This window comes from Acomys minous, assembly GCF_964271855.1.
Source record: "Acomys minous genome assembly, chromosome: 3".
Classification (NCBI taxonomy): Eukaryota; Metazoa; Chordata; class Mammalia; order Rodentia; family Muridae; genus Acomys; species Acomys minous.
In genome coordinates this window covers 115,766,562-115,794,096 of record NC_140485.1, presented here as the reverse complement: position 1 = coordinate 115,794,096, position 27,535 = coordinate 115,766,562, and the positions used below count along the sequence as shown (strand labels likewise).

Sequence of the window (27,535 nt, the reverse complement as noted above, 5' to 3'; positions counted from 1 at the left end):
AAATTCTGTGACAGCCTGGTTCCCTTCAAAGGGTTTAGATGGCTCCTTCCCTGCATCCATGTGTGCTGGCACACATCCCATGGCTCCATCCCTGCATCCATGTCTCTGGCACACATCCCATGGCTCCACCCCTCCATCCATGTCTGCTGGCACACATCCCATGGCCCCATCCCTCAATCCATGTCTCTGGCACACATCCCATGGCTCCATCCCTCCATCCATGTCTGCTATTACACATCCCATGGCTCCATCCCTCCATCCATGTCTGCTGGCACACATCCCATGGCTCCATCCCTCCAGCCATGTCTGCTGGCACACATCCCATGGCTCCACCCCTCCATCCATGTCTGCTGGCACACATCCCATGGCTCCACCCCTCCATCCATGTCTGCTGGCACACATCCCATGGCTCCACCCCTCCATCCATGTCTGCTGGCACACATCCCATGGCTCCATCCCTCCATCCATGTCTCTGGCACACATCCCATGGCTCCATCCCTCCATCCATGTCTGCTATTACACATCCCATTGCTCCATCCCTCCATCCATGTCTGCTGGCACACATCCCATGGCTCCATCCCTCCATCCATGTCTCTGGCACACATCCCATGGCTCCATCCCTCCATCCATGTCTGCTATTACACATCCCATTGCTCCATCCCTCCATCCATGTCTGCTATCACACATCCCATGGCTCCATCCCTCCAGCCATGTCTGCTGGCACACATCCCATGGCTCCATCCCTCCAGCCATGTCTGCTGGCACACATCCCATGGCTCCACCCCTCCATCCATGTCTGCTGGCACACATCCCATGGCTCCTTCCCTGCATCCATGTCTGCTGGCACACATCCCATGGCTCCTTCCCTGCATCCATGTCTCTGGCACACATCCCATGGCTCCATCCCTGCATCCATGTCTGCTGGCACACATCCCATGGCTCCATCCCTCCATCCATGTCTGCTATCACACATCCCATGGCTCCTTCCCTCCAGCCATGTCTGCTGGCACACATCCCATGGCTCCATCCCTCCATCCATGTCTCTGGCACACATCCCATGGCTCCATCCCTCCATCCATGTCTGCTATTACACATCCCATGGCTCCATCCCTCCATCCATGTCTCTGGCACACATCCCATGGCTCCATCCCTCCATCCATGTCTGCTATTACACATCCCATTGCTCCATCCCTCCATCCATGTCTGCTATCACACATCCCATGGCTCCATCCCTCCAGCCATGTCTGCTGGCACACATCCCATGGCTCCATCCCTCCAGCCATGTCTGCTGGCACACATCCCATGGCTCCACCCCTCCATCCATGTCTGCTGGCACACATCCCATGGCTCCTTCCCTGCATCCATGTCTGCTGGCACACATCCCATGGCTCCTTCCCTGCATCCATGTCTCTGGCACACATCCCATGGCTCCATCCCTGCATCCATGTCTGCTGGCACACATCCCATGGCTCCATCCCTCCATCCATGTCTGCTATCACACATCCCATGGCTCCTTCCCTCCAGCCATGTCTGCTGGCACACATCCCATGGCTCCATCCCTCCATCCATGTCTCTGGCACACATCCCATGGCTCCATCCCTCCATCCATGTCTGCTGGCACACATCCCATGGCTCCATCCCTCCATCCATGTCTCTGGCACACATCCCATGGCTCCATCCCTCCATCCATGTCTGCTATTACACATCCCATGGCTCCATCCCTCCAGCCATGTCTGCTGGCACACATCCCATGGCTCCATCCCTGCATCCATGTATGCTGGCACACATCCCATGGCTCCACCCCTCCATCCATGTCTGCTGGCACACATGGCTCCTCCAGCCTCTTAGGGTATCCAACACAATCCAAAGCTTCATTTTCACAGCTTCATGCAATGGTCTCTTGGGGCCTTTAGGCAGGGACTCTCCAGATATGCTCTTAACCTCAGGGAAAAGGTTCCATGACCCTTTATTCTTGTATCCTTCAAGGCTTTAAAGCCAAAATCTGTGGTTCATGCCTCCATATTAGGCTGCTTGCTTGAGATGTATAAGCTTTGTATAAGCTTTGACATGCTGTTACTTTTTAGGAATAGATAATGCCTTAGGACTTCTTCCTTTTACAAGTTGGAAGCCCAGCTGGGTGTGGCCTTGCATCAAATAAATGTAATGAGAGAATAAAGGAAGTGCAAATATAGAATAAAGGGGCACCACTTCCTTCATTCTCCTTCACACTAGACCTTTCCTTATCTCTTTTCGCACAAGCCTTGACCGTAACATTTACTCCTGATATTCCTTTTCTTCTCAAATTGTACACTTTGTGTATCTTTTTGTCCCATTTGCTCTTTTTCGTTGTAGGCCTGTACAAGGGTGACCACTAAAAATACCACAGCCGCATCAGCATTAGGCTGTCTGGAACTACTTTGCCAATGAAATTAGTCCAAAAATTTTCAGTTTGTCCTCAGGCAGATTCTCAGTGCAAAGGCAAAATCCAGCCACATTCTTTGCCAAAATATCACAAAAATTGTCTCTACCACAATGGCTAATATCGTTCCCCTCTGAAACCTCGTGAGCTGGGCCTCTGTAGAACACATTGCCCTCACCATTGCTGTCTTCTAAGGACGTGCTAGGATGGTTTCTTAAACCCTACATAGAGTGTTTGTGAAATTTCCCAGTCCAAAGTTCTGACCTCTTTTATATTCTTCCAAAAAAACAAAACAAAATAAAACAAAACAAAAAACAAAAACCCAGCATGGTCAAGTCTGTCACATTTCCCCACTTTCTGGTATCAAGTTCTGTCTTACTTACTGTCCTATTGCTGTGTCAAAACACCTCAACCAAGGCAAATTAGAAAAGAAAAACATGTACAGCAGTTTGGCACTCCTGGTTAGAGTCCATGACCATCTTGGCAGCAGGCAGCCATGGTGCTGGACAGCAGCTGGGAGTTCTCTGATCCATAAGCACAGTGTTGAGGCAGACAGTGCCAACTGGGAAATGACTTGGGCTTTTGAAACCTCAAAGCCATGCCCCAAATGACACGCACACACCAACAAAACCTCACCCACCACTAATCCTTCCCAAACAGTCCCAGAAACTGGGGACCAAGTGTTCAAGCGTATGAGACTATGGGGGTGGCCATTGCTATTCAAACCACCATACCCATCGATCAAACTCAGGGCAATTCTGCATCTGTCTGCTTCCTTTGTTTTCACGGTACGCCGGGGCTAAATCCCACACACGGTGACAGCAGTGTTCTGGAACATCTTCCCTTCATAGTAGCTCAAAGTTTCCAAACAATATTTTATAAGAGGCAGCGGAAATCTCTGATCCGATCCGCCAGTGCATTGATCTCAGTGTCACACCTTCAGCCTTCTTTTGGGTTCCAGGTGAGTCATATGGAAAACCCAGATTCAAGGGAAAGGGCACAGGAGATTGTAAGAAGAGGGTACAACACTCTTCATGAGCCATTTATGGACACTAGCTACTCTGCCAGGAAAACAGAAAAGGGAAAAAAAAAACATCTCTCCAATATCAGGGCTTTGGTGAAGGGTTTTGGTAATGAAAGGCTCATTATTCCCTTCTGTCCTCCTTATCCAAAATAAAGTCTGCCCATCTAAAGTCTGCCCATCTTTTGGCAATGACTATTGAGGATTTTCTAAATACACCTAGCTACTTTTCTCCTAAAAATTCTGCATGGATTAAGGGTTTTCCAGTGAGAGGAAGAAGCTGTGGAAGCCAGTGGCCACGACCTGATGCCATCTGGCTCTTGTCCTGGTGGTTCAGGATGCCTTTGATTTGCTACACTCAGTACTTCAAGCCAGCTTTAGCCTATAGAGTAAACACTTGATCCTATGCCACACAAAGGCTTACAGAGTCTCTATGCAGCGCCCTTACCAACACAAGGAGCTAATATTAACTAGTGTTTGTTATCACTGCACACCATGTTACCTTTGTGAAGTCTTGCTCTGAGCTTCGGGCAAACCTCCAATCTTAGCCATTCATTCTGCTGATTAATCTCCTGTTTATTTGCCCTGGCAATCAGAGCCAAGAGAAATTTGGCCAAAGATCTGAGGAAGCTCAAGCGGGTGTGTGTGTATGGGGGGGGGGCAAGAGATATCCCAAACATTACAACTAAATTTTTTTTAAATCAAACCTAATCTAAAATTTTTATGTGAGATCACCTACTTTTATTGCCAGTGAAAGTGAAGGCAGGGTGTTGCTTTCATTTTTAATATTCTCAAACATTTGTCTGGGTATAAAAAGGCCCCTTTGCCAAAGATTTTAGGTCTTAAAAACAAGCAATTTATAGGCTACAAATAAAATTATAGTCGATTGTTATTGTGCCATAAATAGCCTTGTAGAAAACAAATATTTTTTTTATTGTCTGCCTTTCTAGTCTGGGTAGACTTCTACTGTGATTTACTTATGCATTGAACACACACACACACACACACACACACACACACACACACACACACACACACACACACCCTGAGTTTATATTAGAAATAAATTTTCTTCTGTTTGGTGATTCTCTAAAAGTTTAAATATGTGAGAATGCAAGCTCCTGAGGCCTGGGTGGCATTTTCACTCCCCTGTGTTCTTGTCAAACTAGGAATCTGAATTGAACAAAAATGTCCTTTTCTCAACCAAAAATGGGAAGCAAGTTTGTAGTTCCTTTCTAAGGACGACATCCTTTTTGACACAGGCCTTTGGTGCTTGTAGGCTTCCGCCTTTTTCCAAATCTACTTTATTTGCGGTTCTTTAATGCTTATACCTCCCTTCCAACCCACCTACCCTAGATAGGAGAGAGAAGAGGTTAATACGAACAAAAAGAGGAGACCTTTTTTGACTCAGTTCCTGGGAGCGATTCCCCTGGTGTAGTCAGCAGGATTTCAGCAGACCAGCAATTCCACCAGAGTTGCTGCTGGAACCTGGAACAGCAACTGGAACCCGGAGCCCCGAAGTATTCTCTGGCGTGATTCTCTCTAGGAGTGTCTCAAACTGGAGTGATGAACACCCAAACAATACCAAAACCCCCAAAAAATAACCCACCTCTGGTTTTGGGCTCATATATATATATATCTCCTCTCAGAATCTGTACTAAGATGTATTTCAGCTGGCAAAAAAACAAGCCCCCGCACAAAGTGGTTCGTCTTCTGGTGGATAAACATCACCTGTTCTCTCACAAGTCTGTTCCCCATCCCACACTTGGGATCAAAACAAAAACATATTTACATCCACTACAGGTGCTCATGTAGAGGTCATGTGCAAGAAAGGTGTTTGTGGGTTCTGCAGCAGAAGGCAGGCAGAAGAGCCCTCCGCCTGATGCTCAGGGAGTCTGAGTGACCCCAGTCTACATTCTCCCCTCTTCCCCCACTACTTTCAATCCTCAGTGTCATCTACTTCATCCACAAATTCTAGGGTTGAAGGAATCCTTTTTTTTTCTTTTGGTTAATTTTAACGTTGGTTTATTCACAGTAATTTATATCCTTCCCTATATCAGAGTGGGCACCATCAATGGGAGTTAACAGTGGGCTGAGTTTTGTACTGGACTTCCCTATGAGAGCACAGGTCACCACAGGATCGCAGATGCTCAGACATGCATAGTCCCAAGAATGTGCAGGTTTGGGAGATGGAAGCAGAAACCAGGGGAGGGGCTTCATAGTTTTAAAATCAGGAGTTAATGTGCAGATTCACCTTTCTAAGACGCCTGCGAGGAGGGGCTCTTCCAGCCACCTTTTAAGATGAAAATAAGACTGTAAACACAGTCTGTAAACACAGAAATTTTGCAGCTTCTGACATCCTACAAAATGGAAAGGTGATGCTGTTCTTGTGACGCACAATGGACAAGTATGTGATTTGTAGTCTTAAAGGAATAAATGGTGGAGTGGAGAAAAGTAAAAAAAAAAAAAAAAAAAAGGAAGAAAGCAGTTGTTATCAAAATGAGCCCATTTTACAAAGAAAGTACCATATGCTTTAATAGGGCCCCAGACCTAAGCACAGCTGACTCCAGGTTGGAAGAAACATTCAGACTGTAAAACTCAGCACGTAGACAGCACCACCTGCCAAAACTAAAACAAAGACCTAATCCATCAATGTCCATAGTTCTGGGAAAGCCTCTAAGTGTACTACTAGCCTTTCTTTCTGGCTCCTGTAGTTCCACCTCTAACTGTTCTTGTTAACTGAAGTACGTTAACTTAGCTTTGTGTTTAGAAGCTCACCCTGAGAAACCCTGAGTGCTACACAGTGTAGTCACTGGCTGGCTAATAAAGACTTTCTACTGACTTAAACACATGTCCAAGCAGTCTTCTCTGGTAAATACCCGCAAAGTGTCATAAATACACGCATTAGGGATTAATCCCACTGATAATGAATTGAGTCACTTAGTAGGAGAGCCGATAGTTAATTAACCCAGTTGGTAAGTTAATCTTGTAATTAATTAATCCAGTTGGTGAGTGGTGTTTTAGTTTAAGCAAAGCTGGTTTCCTTTGCTGGATGTGAATGGGCCCCTGTGTCACACGCCTTCAGTGCTCAACATTCCTTTACTTGTAGTTTTCAAAGTGAAATGGTTGTTAGAACGACAAGATCAACATTCTTACTGTATCTTTCTTTAAAAGCCACAATTAAAACTGGGCGGTGGTGGTGCATGCCTTTGATCCCAGCACACGGAAGACAGAGGCAGGTGGATCTCTGAGTCTGTGGCCAACCTGGTCTACAAAACAAGCTCCAGGACAGCCAGGGCTACACAGAGAAATACGTATCAAAACAAAACAAAACCAAACAAAACCAAACAAACAAAAGCTATGTCAAGATGTCTGGACAGCTACTGAATTGCATAGTAAGGCAACCAACCACCCTTCTGTAGAAGGAAAAGCTGCATGGAAATTTGCAATTGCATTCAAACCATATGATTCAATGTATATATTTTAATATTTCTATACTATTACTTATTTGTCAGATTTTGATAGACAGTGCCATCATATTTAGTGTTGTTTTCAATATAGTCGGGGGAAAATAAAGCACACTAAGTTTCGATCTCATCATCATAGTGGTAGTACTCCATACTGACCACTAGGTGGAGACCCAGCCCCCTACCTCCAATCAGGACTTTCTGGAGAAGAGGGAAAATCTGCAACAAGAGGAGCTGGGTGATTATCAACTTAAAACATCTATCTAGACCTAAAGACATCTTAACCTCTGAACAATTAAACTTCATTATAAAACTAAGCTACCGAGTTTTCAACTCCATCAGAGACTTGAGAAGGAATAAACTTGATTACCTGAGTATGCTGCGAGTGCAGGTTAGTAGCTTTCCAAATGAGAAGATGACAGAGACAGTTTTCTACCTGAATAGTCACCCAAAACTCCCTTTTATGTTGGAGCATCTTCTTCAGCCTTCTGGCCCAGCATATCTGACGGACATATTTGTGAGGCAGGAGCTATTGAGGACTTGCTTACCCTGTCTTGGCAGTGTTTGGCCGTCGACTCTGCCTGCATCCAAGTTTGCCCTTTTTTAGGCAAAATTCTGTCTGTGGCAGAAACGAGGACAATTTTGTCCAGTGGCTTGTTTGCCACATCTGAAGCAATCTCCAGAAGGAGGTTCTTTGATGATCATCATCCTCTTTGAGATAGGTTGGGTGTTGTCAAGACTGTTAGTGAATCTTTAAAATAATAAAAACATTTTAAAATGCCATATTCTGCATGTCACTGAGGTTTTTGAAGACTTTATCTAACTATCCTACCTTATCTTTCTATAGAATCATATCTATCTGCTGCACCTAAGATGTATATTCTTATGATAAAAGTAGAATAGTGATGATAAAAGTAGACTTATATAACTTATTTATCCTAAGCAGCCTGAAATAGCACTTTCAAAGTATTGAAAGTAAACTTGGTATTATAATTTAGTTATATGGGTACAATACCTCGTATTAGAGTAAAATTTATATATATGTATATATATAGTGTGTGTGAAGAATAAACTTATATTTGACTTCTATACCACTGAATCTAGAATTAAACTTATTTTGCATCTATATACAAAATTAAAAATAACCTTGTGAGTGACAACTGAGGCATTAAGATACGTAAAGTTGATAATGACAAGATGTGATGGAAGATTGATTTACATTCAGAATTCTAGACACACCAAGATAGGAACGATATCTTCTTCAAGGCTGTCAAATACAAATAGCCAAAACACTAAGAATAGAACATTTATATAATTCCTGATTGTGTCACGGTTCTTCTTGCTATAGGTAGTTTATTGTATATATGTGTAATAATATAAATGTATATGTAAAATAAAAAATCTTTAATTTAAAAAAAAGGAGAAGCTGGGTGATCAGAATCATGGCACTCTTTTTATAACCAGTTTCATTCACTCCCAGCACCAAAAATCTAAAGAGCAGCTGGATCTGAGTAATGCACATGTGTTCATGCAAAGATTTTCAATGATCAGTATAGGTAGTTTTCAAATAAAATGTGTAATAATGATAACGCAAAAGCAGGGTTTGTTCCCCTAAGTTTTCAGTAACTTCAGAATTACCAACCTTTTCTTCTTTGAGATTCTATAAAAGTTAATTTTTATGAATGGTCAGGAGGCATTTCTCTGTTATATTCTGTGTGTGTGTGTGTGTGTGTGTGTGTGTGTGTGTGTGTGTGTGTGTATGTGTGTACACATTTCATGTGCATGTGAATATACCAGTGTTTAGTGTCTACACTTGCTTGTCCCCAAGTATGCACACATGCATGGAGAGACTAAAGGACAACCTCACAAATTTTTTCTCAGATACCACACACCTTGCTTTTTTCCAGACAAGGTCTCTCCCGATCTGGGACTACTCAGTCGGCATTGCTGGCTGCCTGCAAGCCCCACACATTGCACGCCTGTCTGCTCTTCTCTAGCGCTGCGATCATAAGGGCATGCCACCATGCATGGTTTTTTACATGTGTTTCGGGAATCAACCTCAGGTTCTTGTGATTACCTTACATACCGTGCCTTCCCTGCACCCCATTTTATATCCCTAAGAGGATATCGGGCACTTGGATCTCAAGAAAGTCCTTTCTTTGACATGAAGAATTAAGTATTTACAAAACTTACGAAATCCATGCTCCACCCTTAAAGTAAAAAGTCATCATAAACCAAAATTGATCCAACAGAATATAGACTTTGAGCTGGAAAACCATCACCTCTGCCCTCCTCCAGTGACATCTATTTAGCGCCGTGCTGACTCGGCGTTTGTAGACAACACCCTCCTTCCATAGCATTTAAACTGGACATCAACATTGCCCCACCCCCCACCCCCGCTTTTAAAACATCTTTCTTCTTCCTTATATATTTATTTTAAATTTTTTTCTTTATGTTACTATAGTTTATTTCAGATTACATCCCAGTTGTAATCCCCTGGCTCTTATCTTCCTGTTCCCACCCCTACTTCCCTCCTCTGCCCTAGTCCCCTCCTCTAGATTTCTGACAGGTGGGGTCCTTCTCCCCCACCATCTGACCACAGCCTACCAGGTCTCATCCAGATGGTCTGCATCCCCTTCCTCTGTGTTCCCACAGGGCCTCTCCTCGAAGGGGCAGTGATCAAATGTGTATGGGTGTTTTGCCTGAATGTGTGTCTGAGTAACATGTGCATGCCTGGTTCCTAAGGGGGCCAGGAGATGGCTCCAGATACCCTGAGATTGTGAGCCGCTGAGTGGGTGCTGGGAATGGAATCTAGAATCCTCTGGAAGAGCAGCCAGTGCTCTTAAGTATGGAGCCATCTCTCAAGCTCCATCTTTTCAACATTTTTGAAGAATAAATTGTCCAGCACACAGTCAGAAGTGGTGTGAAATACCATCTCAGAATGGTTATATTCCTTTTTAAATATTCCAATAAATGTAAAAGTACAGGAGAGTCAACTTTACCATCGTCACCCTTGTTATGGATGTAGGCTTGAGTTTTTCAGTTTGTTAATTTTCTTTATTTTGAACTCATGTTTTTGGTTGTTTTTCCCCACATTCTTTCCTTCAGATGTTGTAATATTCATTTTTTTTTCATACTTAAAAGATGGGATGGTCAATCTCAGTTGTCAGTTTGTTAAGATCTGGAATGATGTGGAAGATGAGCTCTTGGTTATAAGAAATAAATGTATGTTGTTTCTAAGTCGTTGGGTCTGTAGTCTTTTATTATGACAACTTGAACAGACAGTGATAAGTGCCTTACGGATGACCCTCAATTTGTAGTAGCTAGATTCAGCGAGCTTAACTTTAATGATGGTGCAAAAATAGCAGCATTCAGTTGAAAGAACGCTGTGAATTCTGCCATCTTCTAGGACTGGCAACACTCGGTGTGGTTCACCTTTAAGACAGAGAGTAGAAGCAGCTTCTGAGCACTCAGAGGACAAAGTCTTCATGATGACCCTGTGAACCTTTTTGACAGTTGTCATGGACTCAAGGAAGCTGAAGCACAGAGAAGTGAACACACTAACTGTAGGGCACACAGTTGGAGGATATCATAGTCCAGACTCAACCCAGACAGCTTGAGACCAGAGTCCATATTCTTAATCATTGCCATGTGTGTTTAAGAGAAAAAAGAAAAAAGAAAACCAGAACCATATTAGAACAACAGAGAGGGGAACTTTCACTAACTAGAACCGTGGGAAAAACTTGAAAGTTGGGAAACAAATAGAAACAGAGAAACATTAGATTAAACAAGAGCAGGAGGTGGAGATGAGGTGACTGAGGAGACGGGAACCATGGAAACCCTTAGGGTAACTGACTGGATTCAGTAGCCAGAGAATCTAAGACAGCTGACTTTTGCTACATTACTTTTTGGCCAGTCAGGGTGTCTGCATCCTGGAGGCCCCAGTATGTGGGAGTTTGGGTCAAAGACTAAGAAGATGAAGTAGTTACAAGATCCAGAGGTGGGTGGTGCCTGCATTCTGGAGACCAGCTGGTGCCGTACGCCATCCAGTGGAGGCTCCTGCTTCACCCAGGGTGTCTCCACAAACCCTTTCTGCACATAATCCTGTAAGTAACCACAGCCCATGCACCTTGCCTGGGTTATACAAGCGTGTGGCAGGTAATCAAATCAGATTAACATTGAGACAAGTATTGTCAAACATTTCAGAATACAGTAAAAGGGATCTTATATATTTATGTGAAAAAATTTCCATCTGTGAAACCCAGAAAAGCTAGAAGTGAACATCCATCCTATTACAAACAACTCGACAGATTATGAAAATTAAAATTCAGTCAAGTACTTGCTTGTAAATAAAGCAAAACTGGCCATGTATTAATAATTGCTGAAGATAATTGCTGAAGATATATATATATGATCATTATAATTTTTACCTATATTTTAGTGTATTTAGAAAATTTTTTACAGAAAAATACTAAGGCTCATATTGAAAAAGAAAATGTAACTGACTTGAAAGGAAAATCCTGCACATCATCAGGAGGTGCAGACATGATGGACCACAATGTACACAGAAATAATTAAGTGAGTGTCTGGGTATCTTGAGACTGAGACCTTTGACCCCCAGGACCCATAGTGTGGCTGTCAAGGAGACAGTGAGGCTCAGCAGCACCTCTGGAACCTGCCCTGTCCTGACGCAGACAGTGAAAAAAGGTCCAGACGTTCACTCCGATATCCATCAAAGGCTCAATCTTCATAAAGAATAGCTCACTCCTACCCCGTATCAGAGGCACACAGTTCACTTTAAAACCTCCCACAACCACAAAAGAGACACTAGGAAAAAGCAAAACTGAAGTGCAAACAGTGCATTCTGGATTACCAACAGCAATAACAAATGTAGACTGTGCGCAGTCAAGGCCTTTAAAGACTTATTTAGTTACATGTTACATCCACCTGGAGGACTAGCTTTATCAAATACAGTTGGAAACCTAGAGACTGTGTATGCACAAGGAGATATTTGTGGAAATGGCCATAGCATCATAGAGTAGGAAGGAGAAAAGGAGAAAGCAGAGGGCAGGTGAATGCCTTGAACAGGTGTGGTGCAGCAGTGGACATGAGCATCAACTTGATCAAGTCTCATGTGGTATTTTCTACAAGATGGTTTTTGAGTAAAGGCTTTCTGCAGAGTGGAGGGCATGGCGTCCTTATCTTCAGATGGTCCTCTCTGGCCATATGTATGGTTTCAAATGAGACTTGTCGGCGCCATGAGCATGATATGACAGAAATGGCACAAATACCTCATTGTCTTTTCACAGTATGATATTCACTGAGCGACAATACATCCACAAAATGTGTTGGTTTGCTTAGTGTTGATTTCCAAGTAGCTCTAAGCCATTTGATAGCAGGCCAAGGAGCACATGGCCTCTTCTGTTCCATTCTTAAGTACTAATACTCTCAGATCACACAACACAGTAAATCTGTCTCTGTCTGTCTGTCTGTCTGTCTGTCTGTCTGTCATCTATCTATCATCTACTGGCACATAAGCTAATCTTGGTTGTCAGTTGATTTGACTAAGAAACATACCCCTGGGAAAGTCTGAGAGTATTTCTTAGAAAGGGGAAGACCTGCCCTAGAGGGGGAAGCATTTTTTCTAGAAGCCATATATAAAGACACATGATGGAAAATGCAGGGCTGGTTCTGTCTGCATGCCTTCACTCACTGCTGCCAATGCTGCCATTTTCCCTGATATCAGGACCCTGATATCCATCCTTCCAACTTGCCTAGTGACTCACCAGGAATCCTTTATAACATCAGCATCATAGCCTTATTGGGACTGATGAGTGGATCATCCAGCCTTGCGGACTAAACAGTTACTGTGTTCTTAGCCTGCAAGCATGCACGCAGCCGCTGTTGGACTACCCAGCCCGAATCGTGTAAGTCACTGTAATACATCCCACCCCCAAAACACCTGTTGAATTCACTTTGTTGGTTCTGTTCCTCTGGAGCATCCTGACATCTTAGTTACTTGACAAGTACCATGACAGGGCAACTTATAGAAGAAATAGTTTGTTGGACTCTGGATGTTTCAGGGTACGAGTCCACGACCGTCGTGGCAGGGAGCATGGCAGCAGACATGCAGGCATGGCAGTAGAACAGCATCTAAGGGCTAATGTGCTTATCTGTCAGTAGGAGGCAGAGAGAAAGAGCTAACTGGGTATGGGTTGAGATTTTTTGAAACCTCAAAACCTCCTCCCCCAAAGCCTCACCTCCTAATCCTTCCCAAACAGTTCCATCAGTAAGGGACCAAGTATTCAAATATATGAGCTGATGGGGAAAACATTCTCATCCAAACCAGCACACCTGGCTAATACAGTAGGTTACCAAATGGCTATCAAAGATTAAGGACTCTGCAGTGGAGTTTAAGGAGATCCAAAGAAATCTGACTGAGAGGCAGGAGAGAGGAGCTGACAGGGATGCAAAGAGTTTTTGTGGGACAGTAGGAAGGGGGATAAGAAAATAAACCCTGCTGGAGTCTCTTCTGAGTCAGGCTGAGGGACCACAGTGTTGATCAAGTTGCTGGAGAGGTACAGAAGTAAAGGTTGGGGTCTGTGGATGCAGGACCAGATCTCTCCAGGTAAATGGGGCAGATGGACAGATGCCAGTTCCAGTAAGCCATGTCAACAGTGGGAACTAGCTGAGCTGATGCTTACACAGCAGGCAAGGGTCATCTCTCAGGTCCATGGAGATCTTTGCTCTGTGTTAATCAATATAAGGGTGTTACAACCTCCCCCGGGTCTGGTGTGTTCACTAAGTTGTAGGGGGCCTAGTTTTCATGGTAGATTTAAATGTGCCTGTATGTTCAGGTACTCCTAAGTTACTTTGATATGTTTATGGAGTGGTCTCTTTTTTACTTTTAAGAAGTCATTTATCAGCCTGTGCCTTATAAGCTCATGCTGGACACACAGTGTTTATGTGCCCAGTAAGGTCTCACAGAGTCATCCTGCCTTTGTGTTTATGGTCAAAACGGAGCCAAAAGTTGCTTGTAAAATGGAGTCTCTAAGGGCAAGGCAAAGCCTGAAGGAAAAAAAAAAGACTGTCTTATACAATATGGAGTAACTCAGAGCAGGACACAACTTGGTCACAATATCAGTGTTTCAGCAATAAGTGTTGAGGAGTCATGAGTCATCAGAGCCTCCGGACAAAGTGAATGTCAGACAAGGTACAACTGAGAATCAGTATCAGAAATTTCAGGGATTCCAACCTAAGAAAATATATATTATTGTTTGTTAAGGAACCGACAAACTCTGTGTGTGTGTGTGTGTGTGTGTGTGTGTGTGTGTGTGTGTGTGTGTGTGTGTGTGTTACGGTTGTCAAAAATGTTTGTATTGCTTTAAAAAAAGAGGCATTTTCCTTATTTACATTGTGTTGGGGGTGAGCACACACCACTGTGCTTTTGTGGGGGTCAGAAGCCAACTGCTGAGAACTTGTCTTCCTCTACTTCATGGGCAGTTGACTTAGTGTCAAGTGAGTTTACCCACTGAACCATCTTGCAGCCCCATATGGCTTTTCTTAAAGCCAATTCTGGAAAAGACTCTTAAAAGGCCTCTTCTTTTCATCATCTCATCTGAGCATTTTGTTTTCTTCCTTTCTGGGCATGGTTAAGAAATTAAAGAGCCCAATTTCCTTTCCAAAGCTGAGCACCACGGCCTTAGGGACTGTTGTGGGAAAGGCCTAAGGAGTTAGTTCTGCTGTCTCACAGCGGGAGCACACAGAGTAAACAAGCCTGCCACCTACTCCCTCCCAGAGCAGATGACTCCAGCATTCCTCCACCAGCTGCTGTGCCTTGGGCTGACCAGTTTGGATTTCCTGATAGCAAATCTCTAACCTATGAAGTGATGAGGTAATGTTGCCCGCAACACACTGCATACCAACGGAAGTTTCTTCCTTGTATGGCCCTTCAGAAGCCAAGACTGCAAAATCCAGAAATGAAGGGAGATTAGATTGGTCAATAAGACCACGGCTTAAGGCTGTAAAGACTTATTCACTTTTACCATTGTCATGAAAACGAGGGCCAGCGATGGATGTAGCGCATAGATAGGATGCCCTGTCTACCATGCAGGAGGCTCTGGGTTTGGTATCAAGCAAGGTGGACAGTAGGTATAGTGGGACATGGTGTCATTTCAGTACTGGAAAGATGGAATTGGGAAAATGAGAAATTTAGGTCATTTTTCACTACAGAGAGAGTTTAAGATGAACCAAGGCTACAGACTCTGTCTGAAACTACAGAGAGAGAGAGAGAGAGAGAGAGAGAGAGAGAGAGAGAGAGGGAGAGAGAGAAGGAATTATCTAAACTGATACTACCTGAAAGGCCAATACTTTGCAATAGAGAAAATGCTAATCATAGTGTTTCAAATTACTAAATTGTTTGCTTAATTGGGCTTTTTGGCCAAAGACTCTTTCACAGAATGGAAATTTTGTTAAAATTGCCTAGTGTTAATGATTCAATAATGAAAACATTGGAGACTTTGTTTATAATGTACTAAAACAACCAAAATACAAGTAACAATTTGACTTCAAATAGTTAAGTATCCTTTGATAGGCACCCTCTGTTTGTAAGAAAAGAATCCAATTCACAAGACTTGTTTAAGAGAACCAAACAAATGAGGATGAGATATGAAACATGCCTGGGAGATCCAATTCTCTCAGGGTTTCTCCCCATAGACAGTGGTATTAGAATAGGGACGCATCAATCTTTCTGAGATGTTACCAGCTCTGTAGGGAAGAAAGTGGTTGTGTGTGGCTCAGGGTCCCTCTCTAAGTGCCTGTGAGCCACAGAAGGATGGGGTAAAAGGCTCTAGGATATGGTTGTCTCACACTGTGACACTGACCTCATAATCCGGGGCTTTCAGGGTTAATGTTTCTAACTGTAACATAGTTCAGAAACTATAGGCCTGGAAGGTTAATGAAGCCAGGCAGCCTATATACAATGATTATGTTGTATTATTTAAAAATTTAATCTTGTTTTAGTTTAACTTTTGAATTATAAAAGTAGTCTTAAGAAAATATGTCTGAAAATGTTCATGTGTGACTATATCACATCATTTATGGTCTCTTTGATAGGAAAGAAAAAGAGAAAAAGTCAACTTGAATATGAATAAGATGCTAGGGCCTAGTCACAATTCATAAGAAATTGAGAGCATGAAGTCCATGTTAGCTGGAGCTATGGGGATACGCCAGCAAAACCCAGACAATTAAAAATTTTATTGGGTAAAGAATTTTGTTTCTTAGACACATAAAAGTAGTAATAAGGAGACACTTCAATGAAAAGGCATCTAATGGACATAATGACCTAATGGTGACCTTGTGTGTGAAGTGCGTGTGTCTGTGTGTCATGGTGAAACAGTGATTGGTGTGGTGTAGAGAGTGAACACAGGCACACCGAAAGCACGACTGTCCGCACAGTAGCGGTTGTGGCACTGTGCTCATCAGCTCCCTCAAGCTATTTCCTTAACATTAGTGTATGCTTGAAAACATCTGTAATAAAAACTTGTACAGATTCGTTGAAAAGTAAACTGGGGTTCCCAAGAGACTCAGAAGTTCTTTTTTTTAAAATCTTATTTACATCTACATCTCTACATGAAACAGTAGATAGTATAAGGTAATGCCTCAAGAAATAGTTGGAGAATTTACAAATATTTGAGGAATCTACTTGTACATTCTAACTTTGTTTTGTGAATTGGAAACATATTCGTAGGAAAGTAACTCTCAGAGTCTTTGAAGCATGATGTTCCTTGTTTTTTTTGTTTTTTGTTTTTTGTTTTTTTGTTTTTGGTTGTTGCTGTTTTTTGTTTCTCAAGACAGGGTTGCCTTGGCTGTACTGGACTCACTTTGTAGACCAGGTTGGCCTCGAATTCACAGAGATCCACCTGCCTCTGCTTCTAGAGTGCTGGGATTAAAGGCGTGCACCACCATGCCCAGCCCTGTTCCTTATTTCTTAACAAAGAGATTTAAGGGTACACCCAGTCTCAGAGCTGAGATGGCTTGGCTAGGAATGAGGATCTGTACTCAGAACCCTAGCACGCAAGAAAAAAAAAAAGCCAGACGCAGTGGACAGTGGCTCTTATTCCAGCAGGAGAGAAGGCATCAGAGACAGACAGCTCTCCAGAACTCACACCAGCCCACTCATCCGTGGTACCGGCTTCAGTGAGACAGATTAACTCAATAGTCCTTGGGAATGTCCCTAGAAAAAGACACATGAAGTCAATCTCTGGCTTCCATAGGAATATTGAAACACGTCACATGCATGCACGCAAGCACATGTGCACTCTATAGCCTGCGCACACACGTGTGGATATGCATATTCTATACCAAACACATACACAGAGAGAGGCAACAAACAGTATTCTAAGAGTGTTAACTTTATTTATGTTCCAGCTATACCTTGATTTAAATGACACATCCAATCTCGGTTTGTGACTTATACTCTACTCTTAATGACTCCTTAAAATTCCAGAGCTGTCCTAAGAGTTATATAAATACACTTTGGAAATTTTTATCTTAAACTCATCTTGAGATTTATGCACATGATCCAAACTCTGAGCAACTTAACTGAATAAACTTCATTTTAAAAATTCAATGCGAACAACACTATGATATCGGCTGGGCTTATAGCAGATCTTTGGTCTTCATGAAACTAAGCTCTAGGAGGGAAAGTTAGGGGGAAAGTTCAGTAAGCCCACTGCTTGCCACATAAGCAGGACAGTGTGACACTTTATCCCCAGCACCCACGTAGGAAGCCAGGCATGATGGCGTGTGCCTGTAATCCCTGTGCTGGGCAGGCAGCCACAGCAGGATCCCTGGGATGGCTCCTCACCAGGCAGCCTAGTCCACAAGCCTCAGGTCCCAGTGAAAGATACTGTTTCAAATCAATAAGTTAGGCTCCTGCCCTCCACGCACATGTGTGTGTAAGCACAGGCTGCCCACACAGAGTGGTTGGTTAATCACTACAGCATACCGGAGGAGGCTGTTCCTGTTATAGAAGCCCACTCTAACATAGAGGGATCGTCCGCTTGTGAATCTGTTTTCTAACCCTATGTTACTGTCTTAAAGTCAGAGAGGTTAAACTACAGTGGGGTGATAGGCTGATGAAGTCTGAGGCTGCATTCACATTACAGAGCCCCAAGGCAGATTATCTCATATGCATGAGGTTTTTTATAAAAGGCATCCTCCTGGCTTTGGCCTATACCTTCTGTATGTACCCAGTTTGCTGATAAGCGGTTAGTCTTGTTATGGACAGACAGACAGACATAGTGCCAGGTGCTGCTGTACATTGTCCCTTTGGTATCTTTCTTATTGGTTTTGCTCTTGATTTTTACGTGGCTTTTCCTCCACTGTCTTAGGCAGACTCCAAATCAGCGTACACTTGTGATGAATCACTTGGAAAACGGCCTTCATGTTGTCAAACGTTTAGTCGGAGTTTTTGTTGTATTATTAGTACCAATATTTCACTAGAGTCCAGCTTTTAAAAAAAAGTTAAACTTACAACATAGCAATTATCCTTGAAATATTAAAAATGAGGGGGGCAATTCCAAAGCCCAAGAATGTGATTATGAGTTGTTCTGCCCATGGGGACTCATGACTCCAACCCACACACAAGACAAACTTTTATGAGTGTACAGTTTGTACTGTATGCTCCTGCATTTCAGTCTGTCATGCCCCAAAAATGTACTTTTTAAACTTGGATAAGTAATTAGAAATCGCCCAGTGACTAAGGCTGTTTTGGGTCTGATTTCCACCGAGTGGCTGCACAGCTTCTGGAGACACGTGACCCAGACCAAATAAGGGCAGAAACTTACCAGCTGTGGGTCCTACCCCAGACCCCTTCCATGTTTGGACACACTGCCACTGAAGATGGTTTTTACATGGAACATGTTTATTTTCCACTCTGCCTCCAGCCAAAATTTTTATTGTAGTTTACAGCACTTTTTCACTTTTACATATATGTGGGTAGTTCTGACAGTGGTACTTTGATAAGGCTTTTAAATGACACCACAAAGCTAATCTATTACAAACAAACATACAGCTGGGCAGTGGTGGTGCACACCTTTAATCCCAGGCCTTGGGAGGCAGAGGCAGGCGGATTGCTGTGAGTTCGAGGCCAGCCTGGTCTACAGAGCGAGTCCAGGATAGTCAAGGCTACACAGAGAAGCCCTGTCTTGAAAAACAAAGCAAAACAAACAAACAAACAAGCAAACAAATAAACATGCACAAGGATGGGCATCCAGATGTTCAGAACCGTGCTCAGTAAGGAAGTCTGTTTGGTACAAAGCTGGGTGCTTCTCTGCTGACTGAAGAGTTTGTCACAATGGCTCACACTCTCTGCTGTGTATGCGTGGGGACCTGATTTCAGATCTGCAGATGCCATGGAAATGCTGGACATGGAGGTTTGTGCCTGTAACTGTAGTGCTGGGTGACCAGAGACAGGCAGAGGAGATGGGGTGTCACTGGCCAGACAGTCTAGCTAAAACAGTCAGCTCTAGGTTCAGCCACAGACGCAGTCTCAAATATAAATAAGCAAATTAAATAAATAAAATGAATGATAGAGGAAGCTATGTAATGTGAACCATTGACACACACATGCACCTAATGGAGAGTGCGCACTCTCACACACACACACACACACACACACACACACACACACACACACACACACACACAGTGAATCTGCCACAAGAGATAATTTCTTCATGCTTCCCTGGCAATTCATACAACCTAGAGAGTTCTGAACACATAGGCACAGAAAAAACTCTCTTAAAGCTACATCAGTATAGCATTCAATAGGAAAGCGAACGACCAAATCCTGTTGATAATAGTCATTGCTGGAGAATAGGCAACACCTTTGTGTATCTGTTTTCATCTTCCCAAAAGAGTCTAAGTGGAATATCTTGGTGTATGTCAGTCATAGGCACACTATAGGCCTTGGTCAAACATGACCAAGTACCTACTCAGTCTTCTCAGGGGAGCCGTGGGATGGAAGAATCCTTGTTAGGACTGATTGTCTAGGTTTCTCTAAAATACAGTTTTCAAATTTTCTGGAAGCTTCTTTCCCATGAATCTTTTACTGTGCCAGTGTATGGGTAGCAACTGCCAAAACTTTGGAATCAAGTATGAGGCATAAAACAAAGAAATCCATGCCAATACCAGTACCAATGCTAGTACCAGGCACCTATGATTAAACAGAACAGTCTGTCAGGCATGTAGGCCTATTAAGGTCAGCTTCCTTTGGTTGGAAATGAATCATGATCCGTGTATAGGTTCTGTTTACTCTCTTTCAATAATCAATTTTCCCCTAGCGAATTGAAAGAAGTGTTTTATATTTAATCCCATTTTCTAAGCATGCCATTTTATTTATGAAATGCTAGGACTTTGAAAATGGATTTAGATTATAATATTCTAGCCAGCACAGCTGGTTAACAAAACATGAGAACCACAGTTCATGAGGGAATATAACAACGCAAAATACAGAATGAATGCATCCTAACTGTAGAAAAGTTTACTAAGATATATTTACAAATCAATTGTTATTTAATTAACTTTTTGATAGATCAGGTTCAAAGACTTACCTGACATAAGCACCACAGCGAAGCCTGGTCTTTCTTTCTTTCTTTCTTTCTTTCTTTCTTTCTTTCTTTCTTTTTTTTTTTTAATTTTTTGTATAGGATTTTCAAGACAGGGTTTCTCTATGTATCCTTGGCTGTCCTGGACTCACTTTGTAGACCAGGCTGGCCTGGAACTCACAGCGATATGTCTGCCTCTGCCTCCCGAGTGCTGGGATTAAAGGCATGTGCCACTTCAGCTGCTTTTAGTTGAACTGACACTAGGAACTCTCTGACCAGTCACACTGACTCCCAAGAAAGAAAGGCGTCAGGGCATTGTCTCAGCAGCTTCACCAGCTGGACTCAGTTGGGAGGCCCCAAGGGCCACTGACAATCTTGGCCCCAGTGACTCTTAGTGTAGATGTTCTGACTGCTCACCACCCCACATTTCCCCAGACAAAAAGAGGGGCCCATGGCTGTAGCTCAGCTGGTAGACTGTTTGTCTTGCTTGCATGAAGTCTTGGGATTGATCTTCATCCTCTCAACAAAATATAATGGCACGTGCCCATAATCCCAGCGTTTGAGAGGTAGAGGCAGGAGGATCAGGAGTTCTAGGTCACTGTTAACTACAAGGGGAGTTCGAGGCCACCCTTGGCAACAAGAGACTTTTGTCTTGTTAAAAATAGAAAGGGAAGAAAAGGAACACAACATACCAATACTTTGTATAGCATTTCTACATTGTATAATTTTTACCATTGTAATGCAGAATCACTTCTTTGCTAAGATTTCCTTCCACAATTTAAAATTTTAGCTAGTTTTTAGAGTTTGTTGTCATGCCACACACACACACGTGTGTGTGTGTGTGTGTGTGTGTGTATGTAGGTTCTTTAGTATTATAGATTAAGGAACAAACTATCACAAGCTCAGAGAATGGGTTTGCAAAAGATTTTTTTTTTGTACCCAGTGTGGTGGTGCAAACCTTTTGTCCTATCACTTCAGAGGCCAAGGCAGGCAAGTCTCTGTGAGCCCAAGGCCATGTTGGTCTACATACGAGTTCCAGGCCAGCCGGAGCTACATAATGAAATGATATCTCAAAAATAAAAAAGTTTTTATAACATTCTTTCTACTAAAAAAAATAGATATAATCTAAATTTCAGATAAGCAGTGATTGAATGAATAATTATGATTAATATATAATTTAAAATATTCATAAATAAAAATATAGGTATGACAATAATGAAAAATGTATAAACTTACAATCAATGTGATTTTATTGAGTGAATATGAGTATATATTGAAAAACGTTGATTGTAAGTTTTTTTTAATCTATTTTGATTATTTGGGTTTTTTTTATTTTTTTGTTTGTTTGTTTTCTACTTTCCTGTGCTCTTAAATTAGGAATTCAACAGTTTTGCAAACAGAATAAAATAAAGTTGAGAAGTACAGTTTGAAATGCAGCGTTTTGTGGAATACATGGGTAGATTGTTGCTAATCTCCTAGATCTACTATTCTAATGAGTAGAGTGGAAGGATTTGCTTGGACTAAAGGGCTTGCAGGCTGTGCACATTGGAAAAACTGTGCTTCCCAATTCCATGTAAGACTTGTATTTAAGGTGAATCATCACGCTGTGACTTTCCCCTGGGTTTCTCCAGCTGCTGCCTCACTTTGTCTGTGCAGCAAGTCAGAGGACAGTATGTACTGTACCTACCTGGATGGGACAATTTTATTATTTGTCAGAATTTTTCCTAGTGTTAGGTCATTTTGGGCAGGGGTTCCTTGCCAGCTAGAAAGAGACAGAAGGAAAAGCAGAAATAATGTCTTCCACAAAGGGCGGCATTTGCAAGTTACACATGACTGTGTTATTTTAAATCAGCGAGAGCAGGGGTTGGCGGTGGCAACCACATCTATGCTTGGAGTGTGTGGCTGGTGAGGACCAGGTATTTCAGAAGCCGCAAGCATTCTATGCAATTAGGGTGAGGCAAAGGGATTAGGCAATCCAGCAACAGTCACAGTTATATAACAGGCAGATGCCGGCCAGGGAGGGGAGCCGTAACTGAATACTATAGCGGGAACTGCAAGAGCGGCTGCAGCCAAGGGTCACTGGCTGCTTCCATTGGAAGCTTAGACCGAAGCCGGTTTATAACCCAGACAGTTTAATTCACATCAGGCCGCAGCATGGTATTCAAATCAGGAGGCTTTTCTTTTTCTTTTTCTTTTTTTCAATGATAAAATAAATTTAGCTAGAAAGGGCTGGAGATGTCAAGTCCCACATGGTTTTTTTAAAGGTTCAGGTATATAGAGCAAATGAGACATCTAGGATACCATGTAGTTATGTAGGAGAAGGAAAGGATCTAAGTTTTCCTGAGTTCCAGATTTAATGAGAAGGAGGAGAGAAAGGAAAAGGAGGAGGGGGAAGAATAAGAGGAGGAGAAAGGGAAGAGGAAAAGGAGAAGGAGGAAGAGAAGAAGAAGAAGAAAAAGAAGAAGAAGAAGAAGAAGAAGAAGAAGAAGAAGAGGAAGAGGAAGAGGAAGAGGAAGAAGAGTTGTTTCAGGATTGTTGAACTTGGCTATAGAGGAGCAAGATGGGCAGCTCTGCCTTCATGTGGGTCCCCTAGTATGAGGAGTGGGAGCTGTCTCTGACATGGATCTCTTGCCAGCTTTTCAATTGCTTCCCCCCGTGGAGGGGCTGCCTTGCCAGGCCACAGGGGGAGAGGACATGCTCAGCCCTGATACAACTTGATGAGCTGGGGTGGATGCGAAGGGAGCTCCCCTTTTCTGAGAAATAGGGCAGGGAAAGAGGGGGGAGAGAGTAAGGGTGGGGCTGGAAGGTGAGGATAGATGGGGCTTCGACCAGGATGTAAAGTGAATAAGTTAATAAATGAATGAATACATACATACATACATACATACATACATACATACATACATACATATTTTTTAAGAAAGAAATTTGGACTTACCACCAGGCACTCCTCTTAACACTGAAGTATTTGATATTAAGCTGCAGTGAAGGCATAAGGCCCCAGGCTTACTTGTGTGGCTGTTTGGGGTTTTAACGTCTTTCTCTTCTTGCCTATAAGTTGTTCGTTCAGTGAGTTCATCCACAGTTCCAATGGGAATTATGGCTACAACACAGCACTGACATGTGGAGCTTGAGCCTAGTGCCTTCTCAGGGTCCTAAAATGAATCATCAACTGAACGGGAGAAGGAAGGAAGGCTTTTGAAGCCAAAATCATGTCTCTATGAAACCACAATGTTGCAAAGTGAGTCCGGTCAACCAAACCAGCATTTTTATCACCTTAATTATCTGAAGAAAAGGGTTGTGGTGGGCTCCCTCACAGTGATTAAAAAAAAAACCTAACAGTTATTTGGCCAATATTTGATAAAGTGAGAATTTTTATGGAGATGAAGTTGATGGCATTTTTGAACTATGTATTACACCCATCCAGTTGGCAGGAACTCTAAATTGTATTGAGCTCTCTTCTTCATGCACAGATAATTTTCCTGAAAGTCACCGCCAACAAGGCATCCTTCATCAACTGGATCATGGCTCATTTATCTCAGCGTCCTGTTCTCCCAGGTCTGGAAGAATACCCTATCCTGGATGGAGACTGGGGCTCTGTAAATGGTTCATTCCATTAGAAACTTTGAGATTTAGTTCTATACCAGCAGACAGCACTCTCTCCTTCTGTCTCTACTTGTGCAGTCCTAAACCCACGTCCCACAAAAGGGCCGTTCTCCTTGACTGAGCTGCAAATCCCTCTGAGCACAGAGACACACAGCGCTTCTTGGATCCAGACTCTTCTGTGCCTCCCCCCGCCCCTCAAAGATGTTTTTCTTGTGCCCTACACACAGTAACAATGTATACATTGGTAGTGTTGTTTATTAGAGCCATGCCTGTGCTCAGCACAGTTCCGTAGTAACTGCCCTCTCCCACAGAATATACTGATGCAATGAATTTAGGCCAGATTAAGATTAGAAGGAGAAGAGCAGCAGGGAAGCCTCAGGCTCTGACTTTTGTTTAGAGGAATCCAGAACTGAGTCGAAGCACAGAAATCCGAATTCTTGTAGTAGCATTTAAGGGAGTTGCAGACAAGAGTACTCACCTCTTGTTCCTCGCACACTCTCAGGCCTTCTGTACTGTCCTTCACCTTCTTCTCTGAACTCAAATATTGCTCTATTACTGCAACTTGTTCATACTTACTCCTCACAGTAAGCATTATGCTGTAAGTCCATGGCATGAACATATTGAAGTTCCTATAAAGCAGAAGCTGTATGCTGGGGAGGTGAGAGGTAATTGGCAAAAGAAAATCTACTAAGGAGAAAATTAGTCCAATGCTGTTGTAATAACTTGGCTCCACTCAGGCATTCATGTGTTTTGCAGTTCTTGTCCAGGGTATTATAATATTATTGGAGATGACTTCATAGGTCAAGTGTCACTAAGAAACCTCATATTTTTATTTAGCATGAAGAGCGATCCAAACTTGCCAGAAAGTCAATATTTATCAGGGTCACTTCCTCTAATATGTTTGTTTTCTCCATAACCTAATCCCCATTTTGGGGAGTCAAAACGTTGGGTAACCCTGATTTTGTCAGCCATGATGTGTGACTCCAACCTGACTTCTGGTCAATACGAGTGAGACTTTAGCCAAATAGTTTTTCCCACAGTCTTTGTGGCATTTCTGGGAGGTTTCCGTGGTACTTGGGGTGATATTTTAAGAGTCTTCGGGACTGCCAATTAAGCATTTACATTTTTTTAGAGAAGCATGTGTCTTTAAGGCAAAACCATGTGCAGACACCCAAGTTGCATAACAATGAAAACCCAGAAGCACTCCAGGGAGTTTGACATGTGAAGGAAAAGTGTACTCTCTAGTTTCAAAACCTCAGAAAAGGGACTTTGGGTTGAGATGAAATGAAAACTAAGCAGAATCCTTGTAAATCTGAACTCACATCAACCGTTGAAGACATTGGAAAAACTGATCACGCTTCGCAAACGACCATAATCTGTCCCTTGCGCAATCATGGGAGTCAAAACATACGAGGAACCCCATGTTCACCACACTTCCAGCCTGCATGAAATTCCACCTAGGGATTTCTCACAAGTATATGATGTCCAAATATGCCCAATGAAAGAGAAAATACATTTGATGATATTACAGAACATATTCACACGTGTAATATGCATACATGAATATTCTCACATGTTTATTTGTGTAAGGTAAATATGTTTGCTTGGATTTTCTGTTCTCAAATACTTAGAAGCATTCAACTGTATATTGCATTTCACTATTTTATTATTTCGTAGATATGCATTATATATCTAAAACTGTAGAGTGTATTGTGTGCTCCATAATATATCAATATCCAAACACTGCCACCTGCATCATCTAAAATTCACCTCTTTGCATTTTTAACTTTTTATTTTGAGAGTTGAGTGAGGGCTATGAGTATGTGTGTGCTGTGCTGTGTGTTCACCCGTGTGCACGTATGGAGGCTCAGAGTTGACACCAATCACTTTCCCACCTTGATTTTTGAGACGTGGTTTCTTACTGAACTGGAAGCTTGTGGTTTCAGCTACACTGGCTGGCCAGAAAATCCAGGGACCTCCCACCTTCAGTTCCCAGCACTGAGGTACAAATGTGTAGCTGTACCTCGCTTCTACGTGGGGTACTTAGGTCCTCATGTCTGCACACTTTATACACTGAACCTTTTCCCCAGCCCCGGAAATTACTTATGTGACTCTCTCTTTCAGATCAACTACTAGATCTTCTACACCAGCATTCCATTTTTCAGTCCCTCTGTGAATAAGTTCATGTTCAAAATGCTGGTTTTATAGTATTCTTAATATTGGGCTGGAGATGGCTCGTGTGCTATTTCCAGCACCAGCACAACAGCTTGTAAACCCAACCATGTGTTTCCTCGGAGTCCATCCCCCTCTCTGGCACAGATTGGTGCCAATAGGGACACATACATACATGTAAGAGAGCATACATAAAATAAAAACAATTCTTTAAAAATATTTTTTTTTTTATTTCTAGAAGCACATTTTAATTTCAAGTAACATTTGGTCTCTGGCTTTTCTCCTTTTGTTGCATTAGTATGCTTTGCTTTATTGATAAAATACTCTCTGGAATCCTATGGAGGATGGTTGCTTTAAACTTATCTTCGATAAGAATTATCTTCTTGGGCCCCAGATATCACATCCCATCTGTTTTTTTTACTATTTATCTGCAATACTTGGTGACATGGCCCATCAGTTATGTGACTTTGATTATGAATGGGAAACAAGAGTGAATAATAATGACAAGGAAATCGTATGTGGCTTTCCCCTTGTCTAGGGTCATCATTCGTGGCAGACACTCCATTCTTCCCAAACTGCATGCGTGGGCAAGGAGGAGTCCTGCCACAGAAATAAGGGAGCAGTCAAAGTGAAGGTCAATGTGACCTCCTAGGTTCACCGACTTTAATTCTGTTCCACTTCTAGAGTTTATATCAAGGAGATAATTAAGGTTATGTATTGGGATTAGCAAAGTAAGCATGAGTACAGCACTGGAATTGTTGTGAAGGATTTAAAGAATAAGGACTAGAGCAATTTAAATAACAAAAAATGGTGGGTGCAGTCTTTAGAAGTTATATCTTTTTAAGTTTTTAAAAAGATTTTTTTTGAGGGGTTGGGGAAATGGCTCAGTGGTTAAGAGCACTGACTGTTCTTCCAAAGGTCCTGAGTTCAATTCCCAGCAACCACATGGTGGCTCACAACCACGTATAGTGAGATATGGTGCCCTCCTCTGGTGGGCAGGCATACATGCAGGCAGAATACTGTATACATAATAAATACATCTTTAAAAAATATTTTATTTTGTGTGTATGAATGTTTTGCTTACACATATGTATACTCACTATATGCATATCTTGTGCCAGCGGAGGCCAAAAGAGGATGTCAGATCTTCTGGAACTGGAGTTACAGATAGTGTTGAACTACACTGTCAGCACTGGGAACCCAAACCAGATCCTCTGCAAGTGTGGTAAGTGCTCTTCAC

General features: G+C 42.6%; 1 long non-coding RNA gene across 2 annotated transcripts in view; it reads left to right on the top strand.

Annotated features, from left to right (window-relative positions):
- LOC311593870 overlaps window positions 1-27,535 on the top strand; it is a 77,321-nt gene that overhangs the window by 47,937 nt on the left and 1,849 nt on the right. For both annotated transcript variants that reach the window (XR_014777848.1, XR_014777849.1), the window contains exon 3: window positions 27,417-27,520. This is a non-coding gene — a long non-coding RNA (uncharacterized lncRNA). The remainder of the gene's footprint in view (window positions 1-27,416; window positions 27,521-27,535) is intronic.